Here is a 13,203-nt window from a genome sequence, read left to right on the forward strand (position 1 = left end):
TTATAGGCGACCTGACAGATTACTAGTGGGGTTGGTTGTATCCCTGGAAGATGAGATATACAACTGAGTGTCAAAAGCACATTGTTGGCAGCAGTGCCTATGGGCTCGCTCTCTCTTCCCAACTGGTCTTCTGCAAATGAACAGCAATAATGCGAGGTTGGGTTCACTAGCTCAATCTGCAGGTGCGGTCCAAGGTTTCAGTACCGGTTGTATTTTTTTTCCCACCACATGACAATGATTTCCTAGGCCTGACAAACCACAGCAAGTATGTACCTAGTTAGATTTGCATAAAAAAATTAAAAAGAGACCCCTTGCCAATGCTCAAGGCAACACTGCAGTAAATGACAGCAACCAATGGGACATGAATTCAACAGCCAGCTGAACTCAAGAAAACTCCCTGCAAGGAGCCAACCATGGGACTGGAGGGTTGCAAGGGGCCTTGAGAGTCATCTGGTCCAAACGCCTGCATGAATGCAGAAATGCTACTTCGGAAAGGAATCAAAACTCATGGCAGAGGTGATATCTTGTATTAGACCCAGTAAATATTAGCAAAAAAAATGTCTTTATTTGCAAGCTTTTGGGCACAAGTACTCTTCATCAGGACTAGAAATGCTACTTCTAAATGCTTATCCAGGCTCCTCCAGGGAAGGAGGTTCCACCATTTCCCTTGACGGGCCGGTCCACTGCCTCACAGCTTGAACAAGAAGGATGGGGTTTTTTTGCCTATCTAATTTAAATATGCTTTGCTTCAATGGAAAGCCATTGCATTATGTCCTGACTCCTACAGCACAGGACAGCAGTTGTTCTCCCTTTTCGAATAGGGTGGTGTTGAAGCCTACCCAGGAGTTCAACTCATGCAGGCTCTACAGTGCCCTAGAAAGTCTGTTCCTAAGCTGAGGAAGAGGAGGGTTTATCCCAAAGCCCTTCTCTTTTAGACCTAACAAGGATTCAGCCCAAGCGCTCTTGGCGTCACAATGGTGGCACAAGAGGAGAGGTGATCGCTTGAGTAGGAAAACTGCCAAACCCTTTTGGACTTTACAAGTCAAATCCAACCTTTTCAATTCAGCCTGGAAAGCTGATGCAGGTCACGCAGCACAGGGCAGCAGAGAAAGGCTGTCTATGCACGCACCCGGGGAAGCTCCAGTTCTGGTCTTATGGCCAGATTCACAAAGTCAAGGAGATCTGAGGCAGGACGGTGCAAACAGGTGTCTCACCACAGCCTCCTCCGACAGCTGAGAATATGAGGGCCTGGGCTGATGATCTGTTGACACCAGGGTGACTTACATCGGTTTTGTACACCGGGATCTGGGGCGGACAGAAGTGCGGCTCCCCTGGGGTGACTGATGCAGTAGGCCTTGATCACTGAGCTCTGTCATTTGGTGGCAGAAGTGCAGAATTGCTGCCTGCTTGTGTTGAACATGTTAGGACTGCACTTGATTCAGCTCTGGACAGATATCTACACCAGCCTAGCAACTGAACCAGGGTAATTTACCCTGGTGGAGTTTTACCACTGATTTTTCAGGGGTGTAGGACTTCACATCATCTCTTCACTTCTCTTTACACTCCAGTAGAAGATAATTACACTCATGAAAACATGGGATCTATCCAGAGTTCACATATACTCTTTCATTATATAATCTTGCCCTAGCAACAGAAGCCCCCGGTAGTGCAAGTCCTGAAGTCCTGTATAAGAGGTGTTTTGCATGAACGAACTGATATGACACGAGTGTCGGGGAAAACCGAACTGAATGGATCGGGCCCCAAGGTCACGGTGGGCCGGGGTGGCAATCAGATACGGACAGGTGGGATTAACGGCGTAGAGTTGGGAGATAGGGACTCAGAGCGGATTGAAATTAAGGTGGATTTATTTGACTTACTCTTCAGGCGTAGGCAGAGGAGTCTTCAGTTACAGTTAGGGACGAACAATAGTAAACAACAATGGGGTCTGTTGGCCCACGAGGTTCAGTCCGAAGACCTAGTCCCAGGGCTGGTCAACAGCTCATTAAATGGATAATACGAACAACAAAACGAAAACTGTAACTCTTAAACGATGAACCGCGTGACGCCAGTCCAAGGTAATGGACAATCGGGTGGTCGAAGGAGGCCGAGGTCGGAAGCCAGGAGATGATGCAGTGGAGACGTCAGGTCAGAGGGATGAGCAGAATCGTAGTCAGAGAAGAAAGCCGAGGTCGATGTTAGAACAGAGTCCAAAGGGTGATCCAAAATCGTAGCTGTTAGTCAATGCGAAGGTAAGTCAGAAGCCAGGGAAGCGTAGTCAGAACGTACGTAACGATTAATACGAAAAGCAACCAGCAACGGAGGCGAGAGAGGAGATCGATAGGCCCAAGAGCCTGACTGAGAGACAGTCCCTGCAGCAGCAGCCTCTGTCTCCAGTCCACGCGATCTCCCCCCGCGGGAGAGGCGCACTGAACTTTTATCTGAATTTAGCGGCCAATCAGAGCGCTCTCCGCAGAGAAATTTCTAGTGAGATGACCTCATGTCAGGTTCTGACTGAGCATGCTCCCAGTCAGGGGCTGGCACAGTCTGAGCGTGTCTGTGGGGAAAGTGGGTCAGCAATGACTGACAGGCCCGCAGGCCCCCGGGGCACGGGCCGGTGAGCCCTGGGACTTCCCACTCACAGAGTCAAACCGCGCGTGTCAGCTTAACCTCTTCTGTGCTGGCAGCATATACTGAGAAATTTCCATGACAATGGGTAAAAGGTATTAGCTGGGATCTTCAGTATTCAAATCACCAAATGCTGCCCTGTGAAATAAGGGCAAATTCCCTGGACTTTAGGGAAGTGACAGGTGCTATCATCACTATCATCAGAAAAAGATGCAAATATATTATTATTGCTGTTGTTGCTGTTATAGGTCCTGGGCTTCATAATGCACAGGATTGCATTAGGATACCATACCCAGATGGTTGTTGTGCTACTATGAAGGCATAGTATTTGTGGCCTGGTGTTTATAATGTTTTATAGTTAAAAGTCCTGTTCCATCTTTCATTCCTACCACCTTTCCCCTTTTTGAAAAGTTTGGATGAAAATTTCCATGCTAGTTTCCTGTCCAGAGAGCAACTTTGAAGGGAGGGTTGGAGAGCTAGACTGTTCTGTTCTCAGTGGTGACAGCTGACAGGGCAAGGAGCAATGGGCTCAGGTTGCAGCAAGGGAAGTTGAGGTTGGATATTAGGGAAAAAACCTCTCATCAGAAAGGTAGTAAAGCACTGGAACAGGTTATCCAGAGAGGTGGTGGACTCTCCAGTCTTGGAGGCTTTTAAGACCCAGCTAGACACAGCCTTGGCTGCAATGATGCAGTCAGGGCTGGTCCTGCTTTGAGCAGAAGGTTGGACTAGATGTGACCTCTGGAGGTCCCTTCACACCCTTCTTGTCTGTGATTCCAGTAGAGAAAACCCACAAAGCTATTGCTAAGAGACAGAAAAGGAGGAAACACTTTAAAACATTATTTTCATTTAAAAAATATGAGGCTTTTTTAATCACTGACAATTCAAAGGTGGAAGAAGTGGAAGTTCAGTCTGTCTGGTAATGAATATGAAAGTGAAATAATCAGGTGAACATGAAAAGCATCAGATGGGCTGTTCTGGAGAGTGACAGTCTCTGCTTGTCCACAGAAGAGAAATATCTCTCACAGCAATGGAAAGATCCCATCTTCCCATGAAAGCTTGACCACTGGAACCACACTGGGATGAAACAGCTCATTCCCCATCCATTCATTCATTAATATGTCTGCCAGAATGGGTAGCTGAAGGCTAGTGGATGTGAGGCTTTATTTGTGGTGTTAATACAGCAATCAGACCCAAAGTCATCATCAGGTTGACGCAGACCAAGTTGTACTTACTGGGTGCGCCTACATGAGACGCTTACTGCACATTAGCCTAATAACACTGTGCAGTAGCATGTCACAGCAAAAACCGTGCTAATAGCCTACTGTGCAGCGTTATTAGGCTAATACACATTAAATAACTGTTTGCTGGTGCTACTGCACAGTATCTCTAGGTACTGTGCATTTAGTGAGTGCTTTATTAAGGAAGTACTAAACTAAATGCACAGTATTTAAGGTGCATTAATGAACGTGTAGATACACCCACCATGTATTAGTGATTTCAGGCCTTTCCATCTTGCACCAGATTCAAATCACTGACCTTGAAGTGAAAACTCCTTTAACCCATTTTACTAAATCCCTGAGTCATCAGGCAGCCAGAGAGTAACAGTTAACGAACTGCTTAGCAAGTTTCACATCTCTTTCAGCTGACCTGTATTTCTACTTGTTACATGATTCTCATGTTAGGAAAACCCATGGGTAACACTGTTTCCTAATACCGAACGCTGTGAAAATGGCAACTGAGAATAGCATAAAACTCCAGTCCTGCCCCTGATTTCTGCCTGTGAAAAGTTATGAGAAGACAGAAAATGGGAAGAAAATCTGGGAGTTTCAGCAATTACTTTTGCTTCTGAACTGCAGAGATGTTCTGGGTTGCGGCCTTCGGTGTTCTTCTTGTTCTCACGCCAGTTGGAGATGAGGCCTATGAGAGTGGGGAAGGGAGACTGAACCACTGGCAGTGTCTTGTTTGCTCTTGTCTGTCTGTGACACTATTTTAGTTGTGCCTGTGAGCTCAATAGTAGCAAGAGATGCTGTGCTGACAGCTCTGGAGAACGAAGGCTGCACAGAACAAAGGCAGAATCTGTACAGGATTTCTCCATAATTTGCCTTCCTGTTCTCTGACTGACAGGCAATTCAGTCTCCGTGGCCATTTGGTCACTGGCTTCTCAACTGAGACTGCTAACAAGTGCCTGAAGTGTGAGAGCAAAGGGACAGGAGAGAGCTTTGGCTGGCGGTAAGTCTTGGGAAGAGGACAGGGCTCCCCTAACCATAAGGTATAGGGAACCCATAAAGGATTTGAACTTGTGACCGAAGACCTTTGTACACACCACACTTTTACCCATTCATGCTCTGCAACTGTGTTTCTGTTTGCACGAGTGGGATTTCTGGACGGTTTAAAAGTCTTTCTTTTGCACTAGAGTAAAACTCTTCAGATGTAGTTTAGCTTGGTTTGCCAGGAATTAAAGTGTCATGCCCATGGATTTGTTGCGTGCAAACACAAAGGCACTCAAAGGCTGTGTGTAGATGAAATGAGAGGTGTGCGTGCACAACACATTAAAGTGGGCTAAATACTTTTGCACTACTCTAATGGTGTTGGTGTTTGCACGCCTTGGTGGCATATTGCGCATTAATTCCAGCCGCTGTCGGAAATTCGGGGGTGTAATACGCCTTAAATGACTTGGGATGCAGCAAATTAAAACTACTTTGAAAACTTTTAGTTTGCTTCCCCTATAGCCACGAAGCAAACCACTGGGCTCCATGCAGCTCAGGGGCTCTGCAGGAAGCCCTGCAGGCAGCCTGGCAGCAGCCTGGGAAAGCAGGCTCCACCCAAGAAAAGTGCAAGCTTGATTTCCTCCTCCCTCCCCACCCCATGGAGCCTGCCTGCCTCCCTGAGCTGTGTGGGGGCCTGGTGCTTCCCTCTGTGGCTGCAGTGCAGCCCAGGACTGCCCAAGCTGGGTGCCTGCCTGTGGGCGGGTGCCACCTGGGAGGGGGGTGCTGCTGCTGCAGAGGGAAGCACGAGCCCCTCCTCCCTACAGTCCAGGGACTGCTCTACCTGCTAGCAGCTCGCCCTCCCCTCCCTGCTGGAGAGGCAGGTAAGTCCGTGGGGTGTATACACAACATGGGGGTTTAATCAGCCCTAAATTGAAGTGGTGTCTTTTAAAACCCACAGGTTCAATTTACGGACACCGGTTTGTCTACACACACCCAAAGACATGTAATGAGCCTCTTTGTTCACCAGATGACATTTTTCTGGTTCACCCCTTCGAATTGCATTCACTTTTGAATTGCAAACAGTGATGCAATGCTCCAAAATAACCAAGTTTAAATTTTATAAATCTATTTAATTTAATGACAATTAAAGCCTATGGTGTGTACAAGCACCCAAGTGCTGAAGGTTTGCAGGCCATTTGCAATACCTCACCACTGCCTGATTGCTTTCCTGATGTGTACAATTCAGCCATTGCTTGCTTTGGTGTACTGAGCTGGGTATGTGAGTACACTGGACCCTCACTCCTCCCCAACAAAGGAAAGCCCTAAGTCCACTCATTAGTATGTCCCTATTCTTCTCCTGTGCAAGAAGGGGGTGAAAACAATGGACCCAGTCTCCAGGGGACATGCCTGCAACCCTTCTGGGTGTCTAACTCTTCTTTATTAACAAGAGAAGGCAGCAGAGGGGTTGCGTACCAGGAAGACCCCATTCCACAAACTAGCCACTGAAGCCAGAAGAAGCCAGAGCCACCAGGAGCAAATCAGCTCCCCTTAGTTCATGAAGTTGAGCCTATTTACACTCTCTCTAGGCCAAGGATGAGGTCTGCTGAGAGCCACCACTTTCAAGTTATTCCATCCCTCGATATTTTACATATACAACCGTACCACATAAATGGTCATCAGATTCACGATGGAGTGGAAACTGTTGGTTAAACCGATCTTCTCTGCCATTTGTGGAGGACTCAATCTTCCATGACTAACTCTCATATTTCTGTAGCATCTACTGTGCTTCAGAATTGGATGGGAGACTAAACAAATGACCTACAACTGAGTTGGTGATTGAAATCAGGGGTAGAAACAAGACAGGTTTTTGTGGGAACGTGCTTTCTAAAAGAATGAAAGAGCTGCTGTACTGGGTCAGACCAGTGGTTCAGCCAGCCGCGTATCCTGTCTGGCAGGGGCCGGCAGTCTCCCCATCCGTGGCCCCACCAAGTCCTGGGGCCTCCGGGTCAGCCTCCTCTTGGCTCTGCTCGAACCTGCCGTCTACTAGACCAGGAAGGAGGCTGTGGCCAGGGGGAATCCAGGCGGCTATGGGGATGTTTTCCTCTTACTCCTCTGTGCATGTCTCCTTGGATACGTTCAAAGAGCTGTGGGTGTTGGCTGGTGCCCCCCTTATCAACCTGTGACTTTCCCTCCCGTCCCTGTTTTCTCCTTCGTTGTCCCCACGAATCAACCATTATGCATCTAGTGGCCTCTCTGTAACTGAGGGAGACTTATAGTTTTCCTGATGGGCTTAGGCCCTTCTCCCCTTTTGCACAGCAACTAGGCCTGCCTGATAGGAGGAGAGAGCGGGTGCTTTAGAGGAAGAGAAACAGGCAGTGTGTTAAGTGATCCTCCCTGTTACCCACAGTCCTAAGTCCGCGGATGTCCCGAGACAGAGGTTGCTTCCTGATAGTTGTGTTTACTAATCCGCCAGAGACCTGTTCTCCATAGTTTTTCTTGCTAGTGTTTGGGGAGGAGCCATGATTCTCCTTCACCCCTGGGTATGAGCAATGTGGCCCTCACAGCTGGTATCAGGAACTACCTAACAGCCCATCTCCTAGATATACCCAATGTCTATCCCAAGCTCTATCATCCCCGCTGTCCCTGCAGCAAAGCAGGAATAATCAGACTTTAATTTGCGTCTCACCTTTCATCCCTAGATCTCCACATGCTTTACAAAGAAGGGAGGTGTCATTACCTCCCATGTTATCGCAGGGGAAACTGAGGCATAGGGAGGGAATGGACATTCCCAGTGTCACCCAGCAAACCAGTGGGAAAGCAGAGATCAGTCTCCTAATTCCCACCCTGGAGCCCTATGCAGTAAGTCCCACCGCCTCCCTGGCGCCACACGAGATACAGGCATGAAATACAAGCAGGTTATTAGCATCTGCAGCGAGCAACAAGGCTCTAATGTGTGCCACTTGAGCTGATACTCATCCCTCTGAGCCCTTTCACACAAGGAGATAATTGGTAGTGTCAGGGAGTATAAGTAGGACAAGCTGCAGGGACATTACGGTTGAAATATGAGCTTTGTACTTGGAGAGAGACAGATAAAGAGACTGAGAGAGAGAGAAAGAGCGGGTGCGTGCGTGTGTGTATGGATATTAGCTCCACCAGCTGGTGCACACCAGCCTTACACTGCTCTGGAAATGATGGCCTCAGTCTCAGACAAGTGACAGGCAAACACCCAAAGTGTCCAAGCTCATGTTTAGCTCAGGCATTGACCCCAAGCATATAGGACCCCACCTTGGGATAGTTGAAAGAGCAGGCGTCCTGCCGCGCCAGTCCAACTTCACACGGGCTCGGTGGGTGCCTCTGTGCTTGCACGTAGGTCTATATTTTAAAGCATCACCGATGACAGCCTGGGTCTCTTCTTTCAAGCTGTCTTGTCATTTCGGGGACAGATGCACCCTGTCACCTCACACCGATCTCTTTGCCTCTTCGAAAGGATGATGTTCCCAGCCTCCCAGAAGCAGAAGATGACGGACTGAATGAATACTTGTAAAGTGCTTTGAGACCCTCCGATCCCAGGTACGGCCAGGCTGCAAACTATCATTGCTACTATTCCTGCAGGGTCCGTTCCCTCTTCCAAGGCATTTTGGTGGGTCTTTTCCCTGACCTGGCTGAAATGCAGGCAGTTGAAAGGGCATGAGGATGGAAGCAAAGGAAGGCAGCTGATTAGAGGGAAAGCCCCTAGAGCCAAGGCATGCGATTGAAATTAGCAGCTATCCTGCTCCAGACTCAGTGACACAGCTTTCATTTTTGTAGTGGTGCCTTGCAAAGGCTGATAAATTCATCTTTGCTCAAGAGATCACGGAGTCTAGTATTTGCTACAGCACCGTGAGACTAAATAACCCAACTGGAGCTGGTTTCTTATCCTCCCCCCGCCTAATCATTGCAAATTCTTGCACTAGTGTTAAAAGGAGTTTGTTCCAAGCATGCTCAGGGCCTCTTTTGTGCTTGGTGAGTTTTCAGCTCAGACAGGAGTCCAGGGCACAACCCTGCCGAAAAAAACAATGAACTGAATCTGACAAGACTCTGACTGCATCCACTTTGCAGCCAGGACCTGACACACAGAAAACCCCACTTTCTGTGGCCACCATAAAAGAAAGCTGAATGCAAACTCTGTCCCAGCTGGTACATCTTGCAGGAGCCTGATGTTTGTATGACCCTCAGGAGTGATTACTGTCCACCCCCTCTCTTTAAATAGCTGCTTTTGAAAGCCCCAGGGCTGCTTGAAGCTTTCAGTCCAACTGGGAGACACGCTCTTCCAGTCCGGGAACAGAAACAAAGTCATGAAACCACATGGCTGGTCACAATTAACCAGCACAGCTTGAAAGCTGAATGCTGAGTATCTGTCTTAGGCAGGCAAGGCTCTTTGGGCAGATGTGATATCTTTTATTAGTTGGAAAAAAGTTCTTAGCAAACTTTTTGGTGCAGTCGCCCTTCGTCAGGCATAGGGAGTATCTATCTTAAATTATAGAAAATGAGGCTGTGAAAGGACCTCAGGAGGTCACATCTAGTCCAACCCCCTGCTCAAAGCAGGACCAGCCCCAGCTACATCATCCCAGCCAAGGATTTCTCTACCCAGGCCTTAAAAACCTCCAAGGATAGAGAGTCCACAACTTCTCTGGGGATCCTGTTCCAGGCTTCACCACCCTCCTGCTGAAAAAGTTTTTCTTAATATCCAATCTCAACTTCCCTTGCTGCAGCTTGAGCCCATTGCTCCTTGTCCTGCCATCTGTCCCCACTGAGACCAGTCCAGCTCCATCCTCTGTGCAGCCCCCCTGCAGGGAGGTGGAGGCTGCTGTTCAATCCCCCTCGGTCTTCTCTTCTCCAGACTCAATCAGCCCAGTCCCCTCAGCCTCTCCTCACCAGTCCTGTCCCCCAGCCCCACAACCATTTCCACTGCCCTCCACTGGACTCTCTCCAATGTGTCCACATCCTGTCTGTAGTGTGTGGCCCACAGCTGGACACAGGACTCCAGATGTGGCTTCCCCAGTGTCAAATACAGGGGAAGAATCGCTGTCCTCGACCTGCTGGTGATGCTCCTACCAGTGCAGCTCAGGATGCCGGTAGTCTTCCTGGCACCAAGGGTGCACTGCTGGCTCCTGTTCAGCTTCTTGTCCCCCCCCGACTGCTGCCCAGCCCGTGGCCCCCAGCCTGCACCGGTGCATGGGATTGTTCCCTCCTAAGTGCCGGACTTTGCACTTGTCCTTGTTGAACCTCCTGAGATTTCTTTTGGTTTATTCCTCTAATTTGTCGATGTCTTTCTGAACCCTAGCCCTGCTCTTCAGTATATCTACTACTCCCCATAGCTTGGTGTCATCTACAAATTTGCTGAGGGTGCACTCTATGTCACCTTCCAGGTCATTGATGAAGATATTGAACACAACTGGCTCCAGGACCGATACCCGAACCACTTGATACCGGCTGCAAACTGGGCATCGAGCCATTGATTGCTACCCTTCAAGCCTGATGATCCAGCCAGTTTCCTATCCAGAAAATCAGCTTTCTATCCAGTTTTCCATCTTCAGCCTTCCCAATTAAACTGAGCTTTCAGCCTTCTCCACAGGCAGGGGTGGGGTTGGTTTTCTAAAATAGACCTCCATGGCTGATGGGGTGATTGCTGTTTGATGAGCTGTTTCCTTCTTTCCCCTGCCCCTCGGACAGCCAGTCGCGACTGCTGCAGGGGCTGGTGTCCCAGGAACTGGAGTAGCCCCGTAGTCCTTCCTTCTTCACTGTATTAGGCTCCTGTTATCAAAAGGGCCTGTATTGATTAAATGTTGGCTGAATGTTTAAAAAAATTTTTGGACCTGTTCAATGCAAAATGACACAAAGCTGCAGCTGCCTTTCCTGAAGGAAAACCCAGGGGAAGAGGCCGAAGCAGAGTTGGTCCCTGGAGGGCAGGCATGGTTTCCTCATGGCACAGGCAGTAAGCTGGCCACAAACCCTGAATCCCTGTGGATTACAGCATATCAGGGCCATCATACACACAGCAGCCACATCCCCGTGCTTCCTTCCTGACGGTGCAAATCTGTCTCGGTGTCGGCAGATGGACCAGCTCAGGGCATCTCTGCTTTTCAGGGAGGTGACCTCTTATTCAGAATAGCACGTCATGGCAACCTCCTTACCTTGAACATAAAATGAAGTGGACAAATGTGTCGACACCAGCAGTGCTAGGTGGAGCTCATTCATTTATTTCATGTACTTGTTTGTGGGTGAGTTTGGGGAGAATCATAGAAAATGAGAGTTGAAGGGACCTCAGGAGGTCACATCTAGTGCAACCCCCTGCTCCAAGCAGGACCAGCCCCAAACACATCATCCCAGCCAGGGCTGTGTCTACCTGGGTCTTAAAAATTTCCAAGCATGGTAATTCCACCCTTTCTCTGGGTAGCCTGTTCCAGTGTTTTACTACCCTTCTAGTGAGAGTTTTTTTTTCTAATATCCAACCTCAATTTCCCTTGCTGCAGCTTGAGCCCATTGCTCCTTGTCCTGCCATCTGCCCCCACTGAGACCAGCCCAGCTCCATCCTCTGTGCAGCCCCCCTGCAGGGAGTTTCATAGTTTCTAGGGTCGGAAGAGACCTGAACAGATCATCAAGTCTGACCCCCTGACCTGGGCAGGAACGAGTGCTGGGATCATAATACCCCAGCCAGATATCTATCCAACTTCCTCTTGAAGACCCCCAATGTAGGAGAGAGCACCACCTTCCTAGGGAGCCCATTGCAGAGCCTGGCAGCCCTAACTGTAAAGTAATGTCTCCTGATGTCAAGCCAAAGTGTGGCCCTTATTCCTTGTTATCCCAGGTGGTGCCTGGGGGAACAGATCCTCACCTATTTTCTGCTGGTCCCCCCTGGTGAGTTTATAGATGGCCACCAGATCCCTTCTCAGTCTTCTCTTGTGGAGGCTGAATAGATTCAGGACCTTTAGTCTATCTTCGTAGGGCCTGCCCTGCTGCCCCCGACCATGCGAGTGGCCTCCTCTGGACCCTCTCCATGCTGTCGACAGCCCTCTTGAAGTGCGGCGCCCAGAACTGGACGCAGGACTCCAGCTGCGGCCTGACCAGTGCCGCATAGAGGGGGGGGATCACCTCCCCGGACCTGCTCGAGATGCATCTGTGGATGCACGACAAGGTGTGGGTAGCCTTACTGACTGTGTCCTCACATTGGCGGCTCATGTTCATCCTGGAGACAACAATGACTCCAAGATCCCTTTCTGCCACCGTGTTGACAAGAAGGGAGTTCCCCAGCCCATAGGTGTGTTGCAGGTTCCTTCTCCCAAGATGCAGCACCCTGCACTTGTCTATGTTGAAAGTTGCTATTAAATCCACCCTCAGTCTTCTCTTCTCTAGACTAAATAAGCCATTTCCTCAGTCTTTCCTCATAAATCATGTCCCTGAGCCTCCTCATCCTTTTTGTTTCTCTTCCTTGGGAGGGGCCAGGCAATACATGCCCTCAGACAGTCAACATGTGAGAGAGAAGGTGAGATTTTCCTTACTTTGGGGAGAAAGAGGCCTGCAAAAGGCTTGTGGCAGCCTGGTGAAATCCCATCTCATTCTGAGCTGATGGTTAGGTATTGTGAGCTGCAGACAGACAGAGATGAGCTGTGAGAACAGGACGGGGGTGACCCCTCTGAGACCACTGCTCTGAGCAGGCCACACAGCCCAGCATCTGCTCTGGGATTGCAAGGGGCATTGCAGGGAACACAGGTGGGGCTTTCTGTTGCAAATTGGCCTCCTTATTATAGCACTTAAGATTGATCTCTCAGGCTGAGCCAGTTCATTGATCAGGCTTAGATACTGAGGCTGGGCCAAGCCTAATTCTGGCAGGGCTGAGGACACTGAGGCTGTCAACATAATAACAATGACATTTTCACCCCCTGCCTACCTCCCTGATGGCCTCTTGTGATCTCTCTGTCAGCTTCAAACCTACTGCTCAAGACAGATGTCCTGCTTAAAGCTCCTTTCCAAACTAAGTGACCACGTGGTTTGCCCAGGCAGTTCTCCCAGAAAACCACTGGGAAGTGGCAAATGGCCTGCGCTGTGTTGGTATTAAGAGCTGGGAGTGAAGAGAAGGCAGCAAGATCCGTATGCCTCTGAGTAACTGTGTCTTTCATAGGCTGGAACAATTAAACTGCACATTTAATTGCCTTCGATATATATTTGTTTTGTATAAATGCAAGATCCAGCTAAGCTAATTGGCTTATTCACTCAGAAGGTGCTAACGGTCGGCCTTAAACCATGCATAAATGACCATTAAATTATTTGATATCAGAAAGATCTGCAATTGTATTTGGAATACAAAATAAAACAAAGGCTCAGGGAGGCCATT

Source organism: Crocodylus siamensis, chromosome 3, assembly GCF_052110815.1.
Source record: "Crocodylus siamensis isolate JL-2025a chromosome 3, ASM5211081v1, whole genome shotgun sequence".
NCBI lineage: Eukaryota > Metazoa > Chordata > Crocodylia > Crocodylidae > Crocodylus > Crocodylus siamensis.